This window comes from Cydia pomonella, chromosome 14 (assembly GCF_033807575.1).
Source record: "Cydia pomonella isolate Wapato2018A chromosome 14, ilCydPomo1, whole genome shotgun sequence".
NCBI lineage: Eukaryota > Metazoa > Arthropoda > Insecta > Lepidoptera > Tortricidae > Cydia > Cydia pomonella.
In genome coordinates, this window is record NC_084716.1 from 19,379,219 (window position 1) to 19,404,404 (window position 25,186).

The 25,186-nt window shown below is 36.4% G+C and overlaps 1 long non-coding RNA gene across 1 annotated transcript; it reads right to left on the reverse strand.

Annotated features, from left to right (window-relative positions):
• Positions 1-916: 916 nt before the first annotated feature.
• Positions 917-25,186, reverse strand: LOC133525123 (uncharacterized). The gene is made up of 2 exons (XR_009800518.1): positions 23,659-25,186; positions 917-4,530 (listed from the first exon to the last, which is right to left on the reverse strand). It is a non-coding gene; the product is annotated as an uncharacterized LOC133525123 (long non-coding RNA).

A 25,186-nucleotide genomic window follows, 5' to 3' on the forward strand; every position in this document is an offset into this window, starting at 1 on the left:
TCACTTACCTTAGTCAAAATATGGGGCTTGGCGGTTTCGTTACTACAAGAACTGTTGTAAGAAAAGTAATGAACAGTGAAAACATTTTTCCAAGCCACATATTTTGACTAAGGTGTAGAGTTTGTGAAGTTAGGGCTTGTAGAGTTACAAGCTTGGCTCTACATGAGATCTGATAACTATTGGACAGTGCGAGCCTTATGGTTTCGTCTTGGCAACATTTTACATGAAAATGTTTTTGGTGGGATTTCACTTCTTTTTTTATTTAATTTACTTATGACAAACTTCAATCCCCAAATTTAAAGGCTGATTTACTAAAAATCCTGAAATATGTATCTTATTGTTTATAACAAGGAGTCCATATATACATTTCACAGACCTCTAGTATCAAAATTTGCGGAACCGTCATACAAATTTTCATCCCCTAGTTTAAAGGGTTGGGGGGTAAAAGTTCCAAGTTTTAGAATTTTTTTGTTGTTTGTGTACTATTTTTAGCTTACATACCAAATTCCAGCTTTCTAGGACTTCGGAAAGTACCCTAAGAGTTTTGATGATCATCAGTGAATGAGTAAGTCGGAGACGAAATCGGGTTTTTTTAGATGTCAATAAAATCTAAAGTATAAGAGCTATGCAATTGAAACTTCTTATGTTTAATAGATTCACTATTGACGTCATATCCCGAGAATTTTGTTTATCTGGTATAATCCAAACCCAAGTTATGAGGGTTCAAAAACCGACGAAGCGCTTCGAGGAAGGTAGGTAGTGCCCTTGCGCTTCGCTTGGCTCATGTTGTCGGGCCACTATGTATATATCATTGAAACTATTAAACTCAATAAGATGTGGCTAACTAAAGTTGAAATACACTATTTAATAAATTAAGTTGACCATACACAGATAAATAAAACAACTTTTAAATTAATTGGTTTGTCTATTAAAAATATAAATATCAAATTGTACATAATCTTAATTAACTATTTTCACAGGCTTATTATTATAATGGTAACTATTCTGTAGATTTAAGATAAAGATAAATAATCTTACTTATAAGAAACTCTATATATTTATTGTATGTACATATAAGATGTGTAAAGTCTAAGACAATTTCGTGCTTCGAATGTCAAAGGCCATGTAGATACGGCCCGATTCGAAGAATGATTAAGACACGTTTAAGATCTTTAAAAGACCGATATCTAAACGACATGTCAAAATTGAAGTTTATTTCGATTCCGCTGTGATCTCAATAAGATCTACCTATCTACGATTTTTCTATCGTCAAAGTGACATTGGTTGCCCGAATCGAGCTGCTTCTGTTAATTATACGATATCTAAATGAGAACTTATCTAAACCAGAACTTATCGTTATCGTATCTCAGTCTTCGAATCGGGCCGATAGAGCTTTGCAGATCCGTACATACCGTGGTTGTCAAAAGTTATTGATATTTCACAATTCGGTGACCACATAACATAGGGAGCGCGCATAAACACATGAGACGTCAGATTTTTGGCGCGAGGTGTAAATGTGAAGTTTATACTTCCAATGTTGCCTACGAGATGGCAGAATCTGCTACGCACAAAAAAAAGTAAGAGAACGGTAGATGCTTTAACGATACTTGCTTTGGCGTGAAGTGTCAATGTACAGTGAGCTGCGAAATTGCATGGAGAAATGATAAATGAATTTATTGATAAAGTCGACATGCACTTTTGACGGCATGTTTATGTTTCCCATTCAGCCCACAAGATGACAAACCATCAATCGCGCACGGTTTCTATAGATATATGGCACCGTACGATACGGTCAAAGAATTTGATTTTTATGGTACTTAGTACCTTCACACACACGTCATACGTCATAGTGACAATAATACAAGATCCTAAGGGTATGAAGGGTAGAAAGTAGAAGAACAATCTCTTATGGGAGAACTGTTGCAAAAGTGTCCAGCTGGCAGCTGTAAATAATAGTTCGAACTTCGAGTGGTGCTAGGATACCACAAGGACATGACATGAACTTAGACGTTATTGGTATGGAAGGTAGAGGCAAGGAACAGAAACTCCTTAGGCAGAATTGTTGCAAGTGTCCAGCTGTCAGCTATAAATAATAGTTCCAAATCTCTCCAGAGTAGCGCTAGAGTAGCTAAGAACCTAGACGTTATTGACGGAGTGAAGTGCGCTGTCTATGATTTGATTTTTTTGTTCAAGTATTCTAGGTTTTTTGATGACACTTTTTGGTACATGGAGATTTATTTCCTTACCTCCTACCTTCCATAGGTTTGGTTGGTTCATTCATCGTTAACAGTTCAAAAGGTGAGTTTTCTTATATGTTACATACGAAATTTGTACAATGAAATCATGAGAAAATGAGGAATGAGAGCTAGGACCTGCTGTAGGTATACAACTAATGTATCTACAATGTTGTGTATAAATTTAGAAGACTAAAAACGAATACTAAAAAAACTAAACTACGTCTAAAAAATTTGGCCCCTTTGGCTGTGCCGAGGATGCTGGCAGCATTTCCCCGCTGTATTGCGATGCTAATCGATTTCACTGGTGACCGAAGAACTGGCAGCTTTCTCGCACAACGCATTAGCATTAGTTTTTAGTTTTAGTTTAGTTATATTTTATAGATAAGTTAGTTGTTTTGTTTTTTGTTTAATGTGTGTGTACCTACCTATATTATAGATTATGTAGTTTACAAGTATGTATCTAAACATCACCTGTCCGACATCAGACCATCAGTCCTAAACCAAAATACAATACCTTATAGGTACAGTCAACATCAATATTAGCGAATAGAATAAATGCTTCATAAGTCTCATCGTCTAATAATTTCATAGTTATGTGATATATTTCTATAGTAAACACATATATTATATAGGCAATAGCTGGTACTCTAATAGTTACATAATATAGAGACGTGTACTTTGCATAGTCTCTTCCGTTACTTTTGATGCTGACTGTACTAACAAAATTTTAAATCATACTTAGGTATATACGAGTAGCATTACTTTAGTACAGTAAAACGGGGTGGCTTTAGGAAAATTTGGGGTTACATTGATAGTTTTAAAATCGCCACTAAATTGCCATTATTTATTATTTACTGAAAGTGTTCGGGTAACTAGTTAGATTACTATAAGTATATTGATGTTTACCTACTTAAAGTCTCGCACAAAAATATATTATAGTGTAAAAACTGAAATTTCAAAGTCACCCCTGCATTTCAAAGCCACCCCGTTTTACGGTATACGAGTAGGCAGCAGAATTGTGCGAACATTTCGTAAAGTGTTTACCGCGAGCAGAACTAAGTGAATTGCATTCACACGATTTTATAATACACCAGCTCTTGTTCACACCAATAACTTATTTTTTCTGGATATTTTTCAGTTACACTAGAGGACACAACTGAATAATGTTAAAACACTCCCGCCCCGGTACTAAATACCTACTGTGGGAAGCCACATGAGTGTCAGACACACAACTAAGAAGGCAGGTGCAGCGGCTGAGGCTGCTGCTAAATTCAAGCACGGCAAATACGCGAACCTTGGACCAGTGTATGACTTTATTCCGGTCGCTGTCGAAACGGCTGGGCCATGGTGCGCCGAGGCCAAGAAGCCGGTTAGGGAGATTGGACGCCGGTTGAGGGACAGAGGCTGCGACCTCTGGGCTGGATCTTATCTAGTCCAACAAATGGAGCTGTCCCATAGTTACTTCATTTCTTGCGAATTTTTCTTCTGCGTTTAAAGCAGGCAATTATTATTCTGTGCATATTTTTGACCATAAGTCACAGAAAAGGAAATCTTCAGAAAGTTCGCGATTGTACGGGAGAACTCCAAATATTCCTAGCCATTCAGTGTGGCAACGCAGCCGGCATATTTTGAACGTTTGGGCCAGGTAGGGAACAGTACGGGCATTAAAAGCATTTACTTCAAGAATATTCTTTAGCATTCCTACTGAATGAATGCGGCAGCGCTGTGCGAGGTGGCGAGTTGCCTTATAGACCAGCGAGATGGCCAAGCTATGGTCATGGCTCCTCTATACGATGGCCCAGCGCTGGACCAGCGGGATGGCCATGCGATGGTTGAGTGCACACACTATGGAATGGGCCACATGTAGATGCGCACGCACTGCTGGCCCACTACCTTTGAAGTGCGGACAAAAAACCGACAACGTGGCCATCCCATCGCCTTCCCGCCGCGCCATTAGCCATCCGACACCACTACCCTATCTAAACGCTGGCGCATCTTAATGGGCCAGCATGATAGGCCATCGTTAAGAGAAGCCATTATACGCTCCATGTTGCAGTTGAGAAACTTTGATAGTCTCACATATTTAAATCTAGCCATCTGCCTTGTGTCATAAGTATGTAGTTATTAGGTAACTATACTTTCTGTAGTCATCCGACACATTGCGGTTCGGTGTACTATGTGCAGTCTCCGATGTGTGCGTGTGGGTGTCGGGTTGGAGGGACCCGTGCCATGGCAGGAGGCGGTAGCCAGTGACGCTGGTTGCTAGGATTGTGACGCACAGGGCGAGAAGGACCTGGAACAAATAAGATGATGTTAAAATTGAGTTACAATGTAAAGCTTTTTATTAAGAGGAAAGGGGAAGACCGGTTCTCCATACAAACGTAGTCCTCCTTTCCCTCTCTGGAATCGACATTAGGAAAATATTTTTATTAAATTAGATGTTTATGCCCATCCTTTTGTTTTTTTAAATCCTATGTCTTATAGAAAATAAAATTCGATACAAATATCAGTTTAAATTGATTCAGCAGTTTAAGCGTGAAGAGATAACTAACAGACAAACAGAGTTACTTTCTCGTCTATAATATTATGTACACGACCGCAGTTCCTAACTAAATATAAAACTTGATCCCCATACAAACGGTGATCCCTGTTTTAACCCCGTTAGGGGATAAATTTCCAAAAACGCTGACATTCCTTTTCTTCTATTTTAATATAATACTTTTTAACGAAGTTTCAAGTTTCTAACTCAAAATAAAACTTGATCTCCAATTCAATTAATTTTCTTCTATTTTCATATAATACCATTTCAATAAGTTTCAAGTTCCTAGCTTAAAATAAAACTTGAACGCCATACAACGCCCTTGGGGGTTGAATTTTTTAAAATCGCTTCTCATCTCTTATACATTTTATAAACGAAACCTAGTGTGTAAATTTCAACTTTCTAGCTTTTGTTGTTTCGGCGCTGCGTTGATAAATCAGTCAGACAGTCAGTCAGGACACACGCATTTATATAATTATATATATATATATATTATATATACATAACAGATCTGTCCAAAAAATAAAGGTCGAATGCTCTCCACTCAATTACCAAGAACAGGAAGGACAATTTTGCACTAAATTAGATTAAACTCCAAATCAACTGTGAAACACATGGCATGCCTCTCACATGACTCACGTCTACGCCTCAATTGATTATGATTAGGTCGCAACGGCTCGATAAGACTCAATTCAGACAAGGCCTGTAATAGTTACGATTATGTATGGGTTAAAACAAAGAATGAATGATGGAATACCAGAGATCATACTGCGAAAAATAATAGTAGCTTTATTTGACGTTCATAAGCGCATTGTAATATGCCTGCTTGATGAATAAACTATCTTTATCTGACACGCGCGCGGGCGCAGGCAGTTGCACGTATACGGGAAGATCGCATACCTAAGTGAAAAAACCGAAAGTAACATGCCGTGTGAACGAACGGTCGTCCCGTATACGGTAAATCCGTATGCGAGAAAATATCGAAACGAATAGTCACCGTATTAACCTAGCTTATACCGTAGGGTTTTGCCACCGAGAATGTGAGATTCTCGAAACCATTTAATACTAGCATCTTTTGAGCTTCGGCGTCCAGTCAGCACTATGAAAAATGGCGTCGCTGCGCAGTTGCGCCAAAGTTGCGTCGAGCAGCAGCCATAAAGTTGACTAGACGCCGACGCTCGGGAGAGTCGGGAGATGCTAGTGTGGGGTGGCTCAGGGCCAATTAAGTATTAACGGGGCTTGAACTATGTAAAGTTTCCTATATGGTTAAATCATTCTGTATGTTCCTTATATTCTGAAATATTAATGCATTTTTAAGTGTACAGTCTGCAAAACTATTCGTTTAGCAGCCCTGCACACAAATATGTATACAGGTATACATATAACGTTCTGAAACCGATTTTATTGGCATTTTTATACTACACTAAAAAGGTAATCAAAATTCTAGACATCTCCGCGGACCAAAGTTGCAGTATTTTAAATTCTATTTAATCGTAGATTCCACAAAATAGGGTCGAAATGCGCGGCATGTCACCAAGGTTATATCACGAGAGAGTGTCGAACATGTTAGCACATAGTTGTTAAACGACGCGTGTAAATAGGACACGAGTCAAGATGGAACATTAAAATAGACAACATGGTACCTACATTTAGTTTTAATGTTGTACGGTCACGTCTGAAAATATCGATACGAAAAAAGTACTAAAAATATGTATACACGACTTTATTGCCCATATATTAAGGGTCGGCAACGCGCATGTAATGCCTCTGGTGTTGCAGGCGTCCATAGGCTGCGGTGACTGCTTACCATCAGGCGGGCCGTATGCTTGTTTGCCACCGTCGTGGTATAAAAAAAAAAAAAGTGTATACGTACATATTTTTGGAACATTTTCGTTTTTTTGTTGCAACCTTAGCTAAATGCTTCATCATGATTTTGGCACGCCTAATATACTTAGTGCTTTATTTCCTGTACCTAATTAGGTAAGTACTCTAATCTATGATGAACTAAATGTTAGTCGGATCGATGGAATTTTGTAAGCATTTATTCAGTAACTAGACATTAATTCTCGAGTTTCAACTAGGATATATAAATAGTTGCAACCTTAGCTAAATGCTTCATCACGATTTTGGCACGCCTCATTGTCGGTCACGTTCATTGCCAACAAACAGATAAGTATAGGTAGGGTCAGCATTAGTTAGTTAGTTAGTTAGTGCTTCTGGGCATTTTCCACAAATCGACAACCATTGTGCCTATTTTGCGTGAAACGAGGTAGCGCTACTCTAACCACCCCAGCTCCTCCACGAAGCCTAGCAAAGTTTTCAGGTTGCTAATTGCCTCTCCTAGTGTGCACGGAGTCCCTAGGTATTTGTTCCTGTATACTTCTACCTGTTTGCAGTCTAGGAGAATATGTTTTGTTGTTTCTTCTTCTTCCATGCACGCTCTGCACATGGGACTGTCCGTTTTACCCATATTGTGTAGGTGTTTGTTTAGTGTGTTATGTCCTGTAATTAATCCTACTATTTTACGTAGTTGGTGTCGAGGGTCAGCATCAATAGTAGCGGATGAAACAACGCGCCAAAAGTATCTGATATTCGGGATAACTTTTCCAAATATTGAAAAATCTCTAAAATTCACTATCAAAAGTATATCTTTTAACGTCTTAATTGTTCTTTATAGAGAACCACCACATTTTGTTGAGCTGTTACAGAATGGTAGATACTTTTGGAACCTTGTTTGGTCCGCTACTTTTGATGCTGACTGTACCTATATACATTTATTCTATTTCTATAGGTAATTTATTGAAATATCGTTTTCATTTCTTATGCTTTGGACATGAGTTGTTGTTCTGAAAAGTGTACAGAAAGTGATACGTTTCTGCTCTAGAGCATTTTACTTTCCAAGTATATAGTTTTTTTATTTATTTTTTACGATAAGCAATTAAAGTTTGGTTCTAAATGGATTTGTTGTACAATTTCCATTCAGATATATAACTTAGAGAGTTGTATAAATATAAATAACGATACTTTTATATAAATTGCTAATTGTAAGTACTCTCAGGGAATGCTATGAAAGTTTACACCCAGTCCATTCAGATATATAACTTAGAGAGTTGTATAAATATAAATAACGATACTTTTATATAAATTGCTAATTGTAAGTACTCTCAGGGAATGCTATGAAAGTTTACACCCAGTCCATTCAGATGTATAACTTAGAGAGTTGTATAAATATAAATAACGATACTTTTATATAAATTGCTAATTGTAAGTACTCTCAGGGAATGCTATGAAAGTTTACACCCAGTCCTGTTTTTCTAAACAGATGTATTTTACTTCCACGTAGGTATTGGAAATGAAAAGTGGAGTGGTTACCTCGGATAAAAGACATCATTTCATCCCTTGGTTAACTGGTAGATAAATACTTTACAACCAAGGGCGTAGCAAGGGGATACATTGTATGTAAAATTTGAACTCCAGAGGGGCAGCCCCCCCCCCCCCTGCCTGTACCTACCCATGTTTACAACTTAAGTTAGTATCTATCTGGCAGTTAATTAATTTGTTAATGATCGTAACCAGAGTAAGCGTAGGAGTTGAAAATAGAGTTCTAGTTACTCTGGTTATTATATTAGCTGAAAATCGTTGAGCATTAGACTTTTTGTTTGCCGCGATATCTATTGTCGAGTAGCAGTACTGAGAATTCCGCTACTCGATGTATGGAGTGAGCACTCTATTAGTTCTTATTTCCCTATGAGGATATATCCTTGCAGTCTTCGTAGATCACTTTTAATTCGAAGATTAAACAGCAGTACCGCTTCAAACCTTGCCAATTAAAACGATTCGTGATAACTAACGGTTTGTACTAATTATAATAATCCGTTATGTACTAATTTGATATGAGGAATGTAAATAAACAAGTCCAAACGAGTGTTGGTAATGTAATACACGTGAACACTTGTTTAATGAAGATGATTGATTTATTGACGAATATACTGCAAACAAAAACCAATTCAGTCGCTCCACCAAAGTGTGTAGAAAGTGATACGTTTCTGCGCTAGAGCATTTCATTCCAAGTAGGAACATTTTTGTTTTAATTTTTTTACGATAATCAATTTAAATAGGGCTATAGATATGTACATAATTATAAAGTATAGTCAAAGCGTATGCAACTAGTTATTACCTAATGTTCTCATGAACTTTGTGAAAAACGGAACCAATTTGGAAATGAAACATTAGTGGTAATTTTTTTCATACAAACTTCCTCGACATTTTCCTATTGAATTTTGGCCATTACTTGTGTCATACGTTTGTTTTTTTGATACCTATTCTTGTTTTTATAAAAACTAGATTCCTTTAAACAGCGCTAAAAACGGCCAAATGCGTCGCAAACATTGACATATATATCTAAGGACGGGCCTTACGGACAATAAGAATGGGGCCAGTACAGCGGTGTCACGCACACGAATTCGAGCCAATCGTGCACTCTAACGTCGCAACGTGATTGGTTGATGAATTCGCACCACGCGCGCGATTGGTCGCAACTAGTTCCGTTAGACTGCACGACTGGCTTCGAGAGTGACACCATTGAACTAGCACCATTCTTAGTGCCCGTAAGGCCCGTCCTTAGATATATATGTCATTGGTCGCAAACAGACGCCTAGCAAACAGTAAACGCAAAAATTAAAACGGTCAAACACAGATAATTTCTTTCGCATTTCGTTCCCAAAATCTCGTAACGAATGGTTAAGTTGTAGGGGGAAAACGTCGAGAACAAAAACCTCGATTTTTCGCTTAAGCTGCAATTGTCCTTATCGCACTAATTCTAGGAGCCGCCCCGTCAGCGTGACGGAGATATTTACTTGAAATTCTCAAATTTGAGAAGCAGCGCAGTTGGTATTTTTTTTTTTTTAAATAAATATTATAGGACATTATTACACAAATTGACTAAGTCCCACAGTAAGCTCAATAAGGCTTGTGTTGAGGGTATTTATAAATACTTAAATAGATAGAAAACACCCATGACTCAGGAACAAATATTCATGCTCATCACACGAATAAATGCCCTTACCAGGATTTGAACCCGGGACCATCAGTTTCGTCGGCAGGGTCACTACCCACTAGGCCAAACCGGTCGTCAAAATTAGGTATTTTAAACAAACTTTCAAAAACGCATTCAACTTTATTGAGAAACTCATCTTTTAAACGTAGCTCCTATCTTATCTTGCCAATTGAGTGTGACAATGAACTGCTGTTGATTTCGGCACCCATTTACGACTGATATTTCTATAAGATAAGTCTAGAATGTAATAAGGTCAAGTGATTTAATCTTAAGATTAGTTAAGTTAGATGAAGACAATTGGTTCAGATTAGGTATTAGGTATCAATAATTCAATAGAAGCGCTGGTGGCCTAGCGGTAAGAGCGTACGACTTGCAATCCGGAGGTCGCGGGTTGAAACCTCGGCTTTTACCAATGAGTTTTTCGGAACTTATGTACGAAATATCATTTGATATTTACCAGTCGCTTTTTGGTGAAGGAAAACATCGTGAGGAAACCGGACTAAACCCAACAAAGCCTAGTTTTACTCTCTGGCTTGGCAGGTCAGATAGCCGTCGCTTTCGTAAAAACTAGTGCCTACGCCAAATCTTGGGATTAGTTGTCAAGAGGACCCCAGGCTCAGATAATAACGTAAGTATGGTAAAATCTTCGTGATATTGACTTTAGATTTCAAAATATACCTACTGTATGTATTGTGTGTAATGTATAGGTATGAAAGCTTCATTGCGAGGCCTACAGCTCACAGCTCACCATTCGAAGAACGAAATACGATAACGATAAGTTCTGGTGTAGATAAGTTCTCATTCAGATATCGTTTGTATGTCGTATAATTGACAGAAACAGCGCGATTCGGGCAAACAATGTCACTTTGACGTTAGAAATATCGTACATAGATCTTATTGGGATCACAGCGAAATAAACGTCAATTTTGACATTTCGCTTAGTTATCGATCTTTTAAAGATCTTTCCAAGATCTTAAACGTGTCTTAACCATTCTTCGAATCGGGCCGTAAGCCACAAGTAAGATAATGGACCACACCAAGACATGCTATTGCGATCACTATAAACGCAATCTTTAAGTCGAAGGGTAGAATAGATATTAATATTCTAGGATACCTATCTTTCTGTTTTTTGCAATATCGGAAATAGCATATAAGGAGGCAGTTCAATACAATAAATGTTCATTATTCAACCGGCTATCACACTGTTTCACTAATACTCCTCCTGCCCGGACTCCCATAGCATACTAGTACTACATATTACCTAACCGTAAAAAAAGTATTGAAACACGTTGCTGGGGGCGTGTGTAAATAGACATATTACGTGGGAAATCGTATTAAAAGTGAACGTACCTATTAAGAGGGGGCGTAAAGACAGGAAAGTAGAAAGGAACAAAAGAAGTTGTACCGCGTGAAATTTGCGACCGAATATTTCGGATTCGCGCAGGTTTTGAAGCTTTTCGTCAATATCTCTGATCGTATACTAATTAATAATGTTTGAAATTTTGCTAGTAAAATACCTCGGCTAATTCATTAGCTATTTTATACTAAAATTATACTGCTATCGTACGCAGGATAACGATATAAATGAAAATTAGATATAGTTTCGTGTTTTTTTTATCATGCTTTTAAGATTTTAGTTAGAGTATACCCTCACAAATATAGACTAGTTTTTGAGTGATTTTTTTCATGGAATTTGTCCTTGTCCTTGCGCCGCGACGCTCCGCAGGGTGCGCGACAGCCGTCACAGTCTCCTGACCGTCGTGGCTGACAGATGGGACAGTGGCCTGATAAGGCACTTGTACTCTCTGCATTTATCTCTAGTACCTAAGATAGTTATTTAAGTTTATGTTTTAAGTTAACCTCAGTCATAGCTTTTAATTCTTAAGATGTACATACTAACAAAATATTTTATTTTTATTTTATTTTATTCGGAAAACCAACAGCTTAAGTAAACTAAAACTAGGTTAACATAAATATGTACCTATCAGGGAAGCCAATTACAGGACCATGTTTGTCTGAAATAAATGCGTTTTATTTTATTTTATTTTATTATTTATTTATTAAAACGTGTAGCAATTGAATGTAAAAACTGCAATTTTCGTTGCCCCCCTCTTAAGACGAAAGTACCCGCGCGACATCGCCTTTTGATACAAAATAAGTGATTTTCCTCTCTGGGTATATATATATATATACCCAAAAAAAAAATTGTGTCAAAATATTTTGACACAATTTGTTGTATATCAACCACAGATATGCAATTTTTAGGGTTCCGTAGTCAACTAGGAACCCTTATAGTTTCGCCATGTCCGTCTGTCTGTCTGTCTGTTCGAGGCTTTGTTCCGTGGTCGTTAGTGCTAGAAAGCTGAAATTCGGCACGGATATATAAATCAATAAAGCCGACAAAGTCGTACAATAAAATCTAACAATTTTTTTTTTGAAGGTACCTCCCCTACACGTTTTTTTGCTTCAACCCTACAGTGTGGGGTATCGTTGGAAAGGTCTTTCAAAACTAATAGGGGTCTTCAACAAACATTTTTTGATAAAATGAATATATTCGGAGATAATCGCTCCGAAAGAAAAAAAAATGTGTCCCCCCCTCTAACTTTTGAACCATAGGTCCAAAAAATATGAAAAAAATCGTGGAAGTGGAGATTAAGAAAGACATTAAATGAAAACTATAGCGGACATGATCAGTTTAGCTGTTTTTGAGTTATCGCAAAAAGTTTCCCCTTCATAGTAAAAAGACTTTAATTAGGTACTGATTATGCAAATTTGCCTATTTGTTTAACTCGGGTGAAAGGTACCGTTTCATCCCTTGGTTAACAATTTACTATACTTTAAGCTCCAGTTTAGCTTATTGTGACGGAAGAGTAACTACGGAACCCTACACTGAGCGTGGCCCGACATGCTCTTGGCCGGTTTTTAATTATATTAAGAGTTAGGAGCATTTAACAATTTGTATGAAAATGCTCCTAATTTTTAGAATGATCAAAAAATCGGAAAAAGGCAAACGTAGGGGCATAGCTATTGTTAAGAGGAATTCCTAGTTGCGATTTTTCCATACAAACGCTCTCGACTGATTCCTCCCTGGATTTTTAACCTAGAGCAGTGATTTTTTCAAATAAGATCAATATCATCAATATCTGTGCCGCTATGTTTTGCTTTTTTGGATTATTTTATTTTGAAGAAAGATACAGCGCCTCGAAAATCGCAAAAACGGCTAAATTGAATTGGCTGTAAAAAAAGGCACAGTATACAAATATGACAAAAAATATCCAAAAAATCAAAACATAGCGGCATAGATTATTTCTTCCTCTAGCAATTTCCAAAATTTCATAATGATTAGTTGCGTTTTGGAGGAGGAAACAGTCGAGAGCGAAACCTCGATTTTTGAGTTTTTTGCGAGTGAATTTCGGTCCGAGCTGCAGTTGTCCTTATCGCACGAATTGGAGGCGGAGACAGTTTCTAAATATACGTACACAGAAGGAATAGTGATGGGCATAACATCCTTATTAGGGATTGCAGAACCGGTACTGTTTTAAAGAACCGGGATTTCCTGGTACTTTCGGAACTGGTCTAATACCTGAAATAATTTTTTTTTTTTTTTTTTTTAAAACGACAGCATTTTGCGATTTGACCACCTTTCGTATTATAATTTAATAATCACATTTTCTTTTATTACGTAGTAGGCAATTTTTTTTAGAAATATAGTATTTTACATTGCTCACACTTGTGCGTCACAAGTAAAAGATAACTACTTTGATGCTTGCCACTAGATAGCAAATTTAATGAAATTACATTGACGAGGGGATTTATATATAAGTATCGCAGTCGTATTGTATAATCCGCCGTATTACATTACGGCTAGCCGATATCAAAATAAGGGCCATTTTGAAATGCGGCGGTTCAACGATTAAGGTATGTTGGGTAAATACCGGATGCGGGTGAAGAACGTAGGACATTCATTTCTCCCTAATTTGGCTTTATTTTTTAATGTTGGCAACATTGTGTAAAACGCCATTTCATTGCGCCTCGACTGTCAGTGTCCCCGCGTCGCTCAGGGAGTCGGGCTTGTGCTATGTGCAATTACAGAGAGCAAGGTAAATTTCGCGAATTCTTCCTTCTATCCGATCTTCGCTCTGTAATTTATTTTGCGTATTGTGATGAAACTGTTTGTTTTTGTAATTGTGTTAACAGACCTAGCACTGCTGTAGACCGATATCCGATCTTGACCCTTCCAGGTAAAGATCCGAACAGAAACAATCAAATCTTTACCTATTTAAAAAACAGCAGTGATTATCAAACTTTAAATTTTCTTCAATTTACCTACTGACCTTAATTATCACATTTATTGTTTTCTTGATCAGACTTTCGTACCATTATTTTTATCCAGTACCACTACCAGCGCGACGGTTACTGACAATGTAATTTTTTTAAATTCCGCAACCCAAAGGTTGCCTTTCAGCGATAAGACCGCATGTTGTTTACCTGTGCTTATGTGTATGTCTTCTTTTGTATTGTTTTCTTTTATTGAGGTGTGCAATAAAGAGTATTTATATTGTATAGGGATGATGATACATGTTGAAATTTATAACAAAATCGAGTAAAATAGATAGCAAATGAGCAATTTTTCGCAATAAAGTACCTACACATACGGACGCATATGTAGATGTGCACGCATACATACATTGCTAGTTTCGGATACAAAATAGAGATAGGGCTCGAAATTAGTTTCCTTAAAATACTTCAAGAGGGCTCTCTTTTCCTATATATTTACTTTACTCTTTACATACGATCCTTACATTTTATCAAAAAAAAAAAGATTGTATATCAACTATATATATATACATAATTGCAAAATTAAACCAACAAAATCGCAATTTTAATTATTTTCCATACTTCAAGATGGGCTCTCAGTGACCTTGACCTTTTTAAAGAACTACTTAGTCTTTTTGATTTCTAAGTTTGATTCTAATTTTTTTGGCGACCTTCATTAAAAATGACTGGGCACAATTATTTTTTATTTTGATTTTTGTCCCTCCTACTTAAGTACTTAATATCTTCCAGTACATTCCATTCAATAAACAATACATTTACACTTTCCCTAAACCTGTACAGTTCAGGAAAATTTAAATTGTCAAAACTTCGCAACGTATCTATTATTTTAGTGGTTTTTTTTTTATTACTTCGGGTAAACCTTACAATAAGAGGTTTCTTAGCACATTGTTTACTTATCAAATTGCCTTATGATGACATAGGTATCAAAGTTTGAGAGCCACAATTTTACCAATTTTTGTATCAGGGTTAAGATCGGATACAAAAGGGTAGACACCGGACCTATTTCTTTGTGATACCTTATTCTCTTTCCATTAGAAGCAACTTTTTTTCACCCTCCAATGTTCTCCCTTGATGGCAAAACACTCGTTACCCTAAAAAAAAGTATGTCTCATCTTTACACAGGTACAAAACTAAAACCGTTCTATATTGAAGATTACCAAAATTCAGGCCGAATCTACGATTATTATTTAACGATTCGCTACGTACTTCAAGAATCTGTCACGTGTTGAGATCTTGAAAAAACATTTTTTCACGAGTTCTCTCAATTGGTCCCAAAATTGTCCGGCATTATCCCAACATACTTTACCCAGATTGTCATTGCGATACGTTCTTCAATAAGGCGGCCCAAGTTTAGCCCCATCGTACTACAAGTTAAATAGATTGTAGTTTAACCATAGGTATATTTATACCTACTTACAAAATTTCACAACACACCATGATCACTCGCAACTTACTGATACGGATAGGTACAGTCAAGTGTAAAAATATGGGTGTACACATCTTACTCAAAAATATGTCCCATAGCATCTTATTCCAGTGTAATAAGAGCGTAGTACCATATTTATGAGACGATTCTTTCGATACATATTTTTGCACTTGACTGTACGACGACAACCGAAGCTGAGACATCATTCTTTTTTGCAGTTTTTACCTATATGGTAATTAATATCAATCAATCATTTATTATTTCGTCATCATAGGTGTAAAATACATTTAGTACAGGTGATAGGGTGTTTGGTATTAGGGTGTAATAGATACAGTATAATATAAAAATGAAAAACAATATTACGTGGTAACAACAAAAACAACTTGCGTCGGGCAGCGCAGAATACATTCCGTCCGGCTCGCGGGCGATGTCGACGGAACGGCGCGCAATGAGCGAGCGCACGAGTCTCTCGTCTGTGTGCGCGCACTCACACTTAGATAGCTCCGGCTCCCGCCCACCGCAGCGCGACAGAAACATAGCTTCAAAAATTCGAGATTTGAAAAGTTGCTCAGCTAGGAATTGCTCTTAATATATGTCAAATTATGTAAAAATATTTTCCATAATGTCAATATCCATAGAGGAAAATGGGGACTACATTTGTACGGAGTAGCGGCCGTCCCGTTTCCTCTGAAGCGAGTTTTGCTATTGAAAATAACGGTATAAGCATACGTTGTAGGTATACGAATACATGACACTAAAACCAGAATCTACCGTAGTCTGTGTATTTGCATACATATTATTAACCCGTTTGACCTGCGGCCATCACGCACCTCGAGAAAAACTAGTAGCAAAGATTTAGTAATAAAAGAAGAGGTGTAAAGTCTATGAAAAATATCTTGCGCCTACTCGTACCTGTATGGTTCCGTATATTATGCGGTAACGCTGGTTGTCAAAATTTGCGAAATTCAATAATTTAATTAGATAATATAACAATTATATCGCATATAATGATTCAAAATACATGTCAACGTTTCGAGCCCCTGAACCCGTAGTGTAATTTTTTTCGATAGCGTAACTTGACGTACGCTTTTGCGTTAGGTCTCTTTTTGTATGGAACAGCGCGCCAATCGGAACGTTTTGGAAACTTGAAATCCCATACAAAATGAGACTTAACGTAAACGCGTATGTCACGTCTCGCAATCGAATAAATTTACACTAGGGGTACATAGCTCAAGATTAACGGGTAAAGTGAGTGGTTAATAGTACATTACGATACAAGTGCGAGAAATAGGAAATATGAAACGAGTGGCGATAAATAAAAACACGACCGAAGGGAGTGTTTTAAATTGACACGAGTTGCGAATTACCTATTCGCACATGTATCGTACAACGTTTTACAGTACATATGGCCCTTTAAATGTTCGACACAATAACGCAATATGCTAGTTTTCGCACTAGTGCGGTAAAGTAGCACCTTATGTACTGTAAAGTATATTGTTACATAAATATGGCAGGTATAATGGACGTGGGATCAATAATGAAACGTAAGCCATAAATAAACTGTAAAATTAGTATTCAATATCAATTTTTACAGTACATATCAGCACCCACTCTACCGCACTAGTGCGATAATTAGCACATTACGTAACTATGTCGAAAAATTAAAGGGCCATATGTACTGTAAAACGTTGTACATTACATGTACGAATAGGCAACTCACTTCGGTCGTGTTTTAATTGATCGCTACTCGTTTCGAATTTCCTATTTTTCGCACTTGTATCGCAATGTAATATACACACACACACACGCACACACACACACTGGCAAATTTTTATCATAACTAACAGTCTTAGCTGCCTGGTGCGCTGTTTAATGTTTCATTAATTTCGGCCTTATCTGTTCTAGGAGAAATTCGCTTTGTTGTCATAACGGGGAAAAAATATAATTTTAATTTGTTAATTATGTCGAAAATAACTGTAGTATATTTCATTAAACATGTCGAAAACATTAAAAAACGGATAAGTGCGAGTCGGACTCGCCCACCGAGGGTTCCGTACTTTTTAGTATTTGTTGTTTAGCTATCACGGTTCATGAGATACAGCCTGGTGACAGCCGGGCAGACAGACAGACAGACGGACAGCGGAGTCTTAGTAATAGGATCCCGTTTTACCCTTCGCATACGGAACCCTAAAAAGCGAATAGGAATCCACCTTTTAACGAGCAAAGCTGTAGACATTTTACAATTTCGTCTGACAATGCACCAAATTATACACAATTATACACCGAATACATATACTAAGTCAAACCAAACCTAAGGGCACGATAAATATAAAATATTATAGGACATTAGTACACAAATTGACTAAGTCCCACAGTAAGCTCAATAAGGCTTGTGTTGAGGGTACTTAGACAACGATATATATAATATATAAATATTTATAAATACTTAAATACATAGAAAACACCCATGACTCAGGAACAAATATCCATGCTCATTACACGAATAAATGCCCTTACCAGGATTTGAACCTGGGACCATCGGCTTCGTAGGCAGGGTCACTACCCACTAGGCCAAACTGGTCGTCAAAACGATATTTTTAGATATTATACCTCTTCTACAGTTTAATGCTCTTTGTTAGAAGTAATTGACTTTACTCGCTAGTGTAGTTAAGCAATTTTTAAATAACTCGCTAATATCTTGTTTTAAACTTGTAAGGATTCTTCTGTGTTTAAGGTATCTCAACAATTTAAAGATTCTAGAATACATATAGTATGTGGGCTTCCGTTTTTACCGATTATATTTTGCTCGGCCACTAATTCCTCGATCGGGCGCCGTCATTTCTCTGAATAGGTCCCAGGATCTTGCGAAATACTTCAGATTTCGCTGATTCGGACACCTACTCAGAATGGGAGAGGATCGGGCTGACAAGAGGGCGTTCTTGGGAAGACCGACTGGTAGCCGTCCGGTGGGTCGGCCAGGTATCGCTGGGAAGACAGTGCGGCGGTGGATCTGCTTCAGCTTCGCGTCTGGCAGGCTGGCAGGAAGGTGCGCAGGCTGGGATCGGAACCGGTTTTTTGCAAAAACTTCGAAATATTTTATATTTCGGTTTATTTTATACTCCAAATGTAGGACTCAGTTGTGTTTTCAGATAACGACTTCGTATTATTAGATTGCCTAATTAGGAATGAAGTAATTAACAAAGAATGAAAAAATACCGTTTACAGTACATATGGGGCTACTTTATAGCACTAGTGCGAGAAGTAGCATATTACGTTACTGTGTCGAACATTTAAAGGGCCATATGTACTGTAAAACGTTGTACGATACATGTGCGAATAGGTAATTCGCAACTCGTGTCGATTTAAAACACTCCCTTCTGTCGTGTTTTAATTTATCGCCACTCGTTTCGAATTTCCTATTTTTCGCACTTGTATCGTAATGTACTATTTCGTTCCCATACAAAAAATACCGGTTTTTGATCCCTGTGCGCAGGATCGGGACAGGTGGCACGCTCTCGTTTCGCAGGGTAAGATTAGTTAGTAAGTTAGAATACATATAGCCAGAGAAAGATTTTATTAAGATTAAAATGATTGGGATATTTTACCGTTACAATCGACCGGGTTTGACGACAGGTCTGGCCTAGTTGGTAGTGACCCTACCTAAACTCAACTGGGTCGACTGTAAGCTCGCAAAAGTTTGTTACAAAAAAAAAGCCGATGGTCCTGGGTTCTAATCCCGGTAAGGGCATTTATTTGTGTGAAGAGCACAGATATTTTCTGCACATAGATTTGTTCCTGAGCCATGGGTTTTTTCTATATATTTAGTATTTGCATAAGTACATCATATTTTTATTGAATTCCACTAACTTTGGGGTATGGATAAATACGTCTGAGAGGGAAGAGCAGCTTTGAGACTTTAATTCTTAATTATTAATTTTGACATCACCAGTGGCTTAATGTTCGATAAAAATTATATTTGCATGCATTGTATTATGTTTCATCTACAAATAAATATTGATCGATTGATTGACTTGCACCGTCTGTGCTATCAAAATCGCTGCTAACTTAACTTGGTCTAACTCTACCTGTCAAAAATAGGAAAACTGCATATTTTCTGTCAAGTCAGACGTCGTATGATTTTAATATTTTTAATATGAGTGTGTTGCTTATAAAATTGATACTTCATACACACAAAGCTGGATATAATGCCATATATAAGCATATAATGCCTTTGATGAATAAAAGTCCTTTAAAAACCATTTCATTTGACTTGACATAATTGCATTTATTTTCTTTTTTAATAACTTTTTTATTTATTTATTGTAATTTTTAATTGGACTGACTTTTTACTGTTGTTTTAATTTCCGAATTGTTAGTTAAAATTTTATAAACACTTGACATAATTTATTGTACATATTTTAATTTTGATCATAATTGTAATTTTTAACCAATGTTGACAGGGTATAATTAGTACCAATAAATAAATCTATCTATCATTGTAATAAGATATACAAATAGCCAATGAACTGTGATGCCATTTAAGTACGCGTGTATGTACATTATAAACTTAGAACAAAGACTGTACTGTTAAGAATAAAGAGTACTATTCCTTAGAGTTTCCAGTTAATATGTGGAATGCATACGAATGTGTAGTTTGTTTCTATATTAACATGTGAAGTTATTCAAAGATAACGGATCGGAGTTCATCTCATAAATATTAAGACTAATACAGTCTTCTTCTCCCTCACGTTGTAACTGATTCCAAGAATTGGCGTAAATACTAATTTTTACGTAAGCGACTGCCATCTGACCTTCCAACCCAGAGGGTAAACTAGGCCTTATTGGGGTTAGTCCGGTTTCCTTACGATGTTTTCCTTCACCGAAAAGCGACTGGTAATTATTAAATGTTATTTCGTACATAAGTTCCGAAACACTCATTGGTACGAGCTGGGGTTTGAATTTGAACCCGCGACCTCCGGATTGAATGTCGCACGCTCTTACCGCTAGGCCACCTGCGCTTCCATTAAGACTAATACAGTATACATAAATATTAGATAATAGAATATAAGACTATTTTTGCTAAGTAGTTATGTCGGCCGATCGTAAGATCAGGCAGATCGTAATGTTCCTTAGTGATGTTTTAATGATAGTCACATTATGTCAATAGATAGGTAGAATAGGTTTATTAGGTTGCTGGCAAAAAAACGGAACCCTTATGGATTCGTCATGTCCGTCTGTCTGTCCGTTTATGTCATAGCCACTTTTTCCCGAAACTATAAGAACTATACTGTTCAAACTCGGCAAGTAGATTAATTCTATGAACCGCATTAAGATTTTCACACAAAAATAGAAAAAAAAAAACAATAAATTTGGGGGTTCCCCATACTTAGAACTGAAACTCAATTTTTTTTCATCAACCTCACACGTGTGGTAAAATGTGTCCCCCCCCCCCTGTAGCTTCTAAAATAACAGAATGATAAAACTAAAAAAAAATATATGATAAACATTACCATGCAAACTTCCACCGAAAATTAGTTTGAACGAGATCTAGTAAGTAGTTTTTTGTAATACGTCAGAAATGGTACGGAACCCTTCATGGGCGAGCCCGACTCTCACTTGGCCGCTTTTTTTCAAGTATCATGTATTTAAATGGTAAAGGTACTTACAAGTATTTTCTTTAATTTATTTAGCCAATTACCCAAGGAATCTACAAGTTTTATCAAATCTAGTGCTCAAATATTTTAGGACGATACATATAAATAACTTTAAAACAACATATAAGTATATAACGCCTGCAACCAAATAAGGTAGAAGTACTAGTGCTCGACGCTGCACTAGTCACCGACATGGGCACTTTATTTCATGGAAATATAGGTTAAATTTGAACAACGAAGATTTTTCTGTATTCGAACTTAATCCTTGTCACTTTGACATAAAGTGCCCATGTCGAGTACTAGTGCAGCGTCGAGCACTAGTACTTCTACCTTATATAATATTAAAAAAATAATAGACAGGTAAAGTTATAAAACGTACTGAAATAGATTAACCAGTTTAGTTTCGTTCGGCACACGATTTCTAATATATACCTAACTTCAATTTCGCAACTAGATTGCGAATAAGAATCGTACGTTGGACACGTGTCTACAATGTAGGTACTTTATTTTGACTTTTACCAAACTTTTACTTTTACTAACACCGTAACAACCTCTCATCTCTTTTTTTTGATAAGATCTTTATTCACGTTACGCAAGAAATTAATATCATCTGTATTAAAAACAGTAGACAGTCGAACTTTTTGAAATATTAGAGTAAAATACCTATAAGTACCTGTTTGAATAGGTAAAATATTATCTTAGTTATATTTTAAAACTAGTAGTAGTAGTAAAACACTTTATTGTACAGAAAGAAACATAAAACAGGACAGAACATACATCATTTGTACAAAGGCGAACTTATCCCTTTCAAGGATCTCTTCCAGTTAACCTTTAGTTAACCTAGTTACTACTTAAACTCTCATATTCGCTTATTATCGATATAATATAGTTATATTGTTGTTAGTAAACCAGAATATAACAAAAAAGGTATAAATGCTGCTTGCGTAAATGTCTCTTAAAAAATAAAAATAGGTAGTCTATTAGAGGGATCGGACACTTTTTGTATGGGAACGAAAACGGTATTTTTTCGTTGTTTTTGTTAATTATTTCATTTCTTATTGGGCAATCTAATAATACGAAGTCGTTATCTAAAAACGCAGCTAAGACCTACATTTGGAGTATAAAATAAATCAAAATATATGGTTATTACGAATTTTTTGCAAAAAACCGGTTCCGATCCCTAGTCACATTATTGGCCCCTATTTCCTATTTCAACATATAATGAGTTATATATTTAGTGAAAAATAAATTACGAATAATAAATGAGAACGTAGGGACTTTGTCTATGCCTGATTGTTTTCTATGTTACCTGATTACAGCAAAGCCAAAATAAAGAGTTGAGGATTTATAATTTGGTAATTAGTATAATTATATACATAGTTTGATTCAAGGTTTTGAAAAAAAAACGCTGGTGGCCTAGCGGTAAGAGCGTGCGACTTGCAATCCGGAGGTCGCGGGTCCAAACCCCGGCTCGTACCTATGAGTTTTTCGGAACTTATGTACGAAATAATATTTGATATTTACAAGTCGCTTTTCGGTAAAGGAAAACATCGTGAGGAAACCGGACTAATCCCAACAAGGCCTAGTTTACCCTCTGGGTTGGAAGGGCAGATAGCAGTCGCTTTCGTAAAAACTAGTGCCTACGCCAAATCTTGGGATTAGTTGTCAAGCGGACCCCAGGCTCCCATGAGCTGTGGCAAAATGCCGGGACAACGCGAGGAAGAAGAGAGAGTTTGATTTAAGGTTTTATGAAAATATTAGCAAAATAATTATGCTAATACCTATTACCTAGTCTTAGCCTTACATTTTCATTAAACTATTTGATTGGCTTTTCGACACACCTATTATAGAAGGTAATTAAAATATCAAAGGAATTATTTCTGTAATTTCTTAGACATTAAAGTTTATTATAAGACATAATATGTATTATGTAAGTTTAGTTATAAGACATGTAAAAATACTAGAATAAGGTACGATGGGGCTGGCATAATCATGTAACTGATTTAAGTTCCTAAATAATAAATAGAAAAAAATAAAGTTTATTTAAGCCGAAGGAGCATAGACATATATACAATAATATTTACCAGAATGTAGGCCGTTTCTACAGAAAAATATCGCTTAATGACATAAAACTAGCAAATAAGCTAAAACCGATTAAAGATTTCCAAACCGGTATTCTTAACTACCGTTTATTTTTAGGATTAACATCACTTGACTTCTTAAAATACACGCTATTACTTGACATTAAAATAATCATATACTCACTACAATCTAATTGACTAAAATTGACTTAAAACCGTACAAAGGAAATTACACTTTGCTTCATGTAGTTAAAGTATAAATTGCTATATTACTCACTAACGAGTTTTTTAAACCTGTCCAATTTCGAATATCGAAAATAGACTCACCGTACGGTTCATTGTGTCAACGTCACGTCACTTCACTGTGTAAACACGATTGTTAACATGATTTGTTTATATTGTTCACGTTTGTTTATTGTTATGTTTACGTGCCCACGTCCGTCCGTGCGGGCGCTCACATGGGGAATGAGATGAAGTACGCGTGCTCTGAATTTGATAACATTGCTATTTTTATTCGTCAAATGAGATGGAATTGGTATATAAAATGGGAGCGTGTTGGGAGGTCATCGACATTAGGGTGAATTTAGAGTTTTTTTTATATTACTAGGGTAGACCCAGGCGAATCGGGTCATAGGGCGAATCGGATCAATATGAAAAATTATATTATCATTTGAATATTGTGTTAATATGAGCACATTAAAATGACACCTTAGCGTGCGGTGCCCGTCATAAGAAATATTTTTAAGAATAGAATAGAATATAAATACATTTATTGTAAAAAACTTCTACATACCGCGCCACTACAGTTACAAAAAAAAACTTAGGTACTCACTAAACACTTTAAAACTAAAAATATCACATCAGCAAAACAAAAGGAGTAACTCTAATAGTACATTATGATACAAGTGTGCTAAGTTGGTCATTACACACGAGGCGATATTGTGCGCGCGAGCTGTAAGCGAGCGCGCAATAAGAAAGCCGATGTCTGTAATGACTAATGCATGCGTTTCATACGACGTTTTTCAACACACTTGCGGTCGTGTTTTAATTTATCGCCACTCGTTACCAATTTCCTATTTTTTGCGCTTGTATCGTCAATTGTCTATAGCAATAGTTGTATTGTTCTGTCAATGGTACAATGCGATCATCACTGTCGACCGGTCTAGCGTAGTGGGTAGGTAATGGCCCTGCCTATGAAGCTGATGGTCCCGGGTTTGAATCCCGGTAATTTATTTGTGTGATGAACACAGATATTTGTTCCTAAGCCATGGGTGTTTTCTATGTATATAAGTATGTATTTATCTTTATACGTATATATATCGTCGCCCCATAGTACAAGCTTTGCTTAGTTTGGGGCTAGATCGATTTGTGTAAGATTGTCCCCAAATATAAAAAAAACTGTACGATTATTAATACAACATCTGACATTAATTAAGAGGAAAGGACATTGTCAAAACACATTATTATAAAATTGATTAAGTAGATAAGGTTTGTTAATATAATTAGTAATCGTTCTAAAAAAAGAGAAAAAAATAACAAAATAATTAAGCTAATCTACAGTTTTTTACAAATGTTTAACCAAGTAATAAGAAAACCAAAGCGGTTTCCTAAAAAAAATCAACTTGCCTTCTTAGATTTATTTAGAAGTTTTAATTAAAAAATCTTAAAAAAATCATCAGGGTAGGATTTTTTTTTTCTTAAATAATCAAATCAATCTTAGTACAAATATTAAAGTACGTCTACCACGACATCGCCAATGACATATTCGCTAACATATGCGTAACTTACTTTCTATAAATACTTCTTCTTCTTTAAAAATGCCTACATCAAATATATGATGATTTTGCCAATCTGC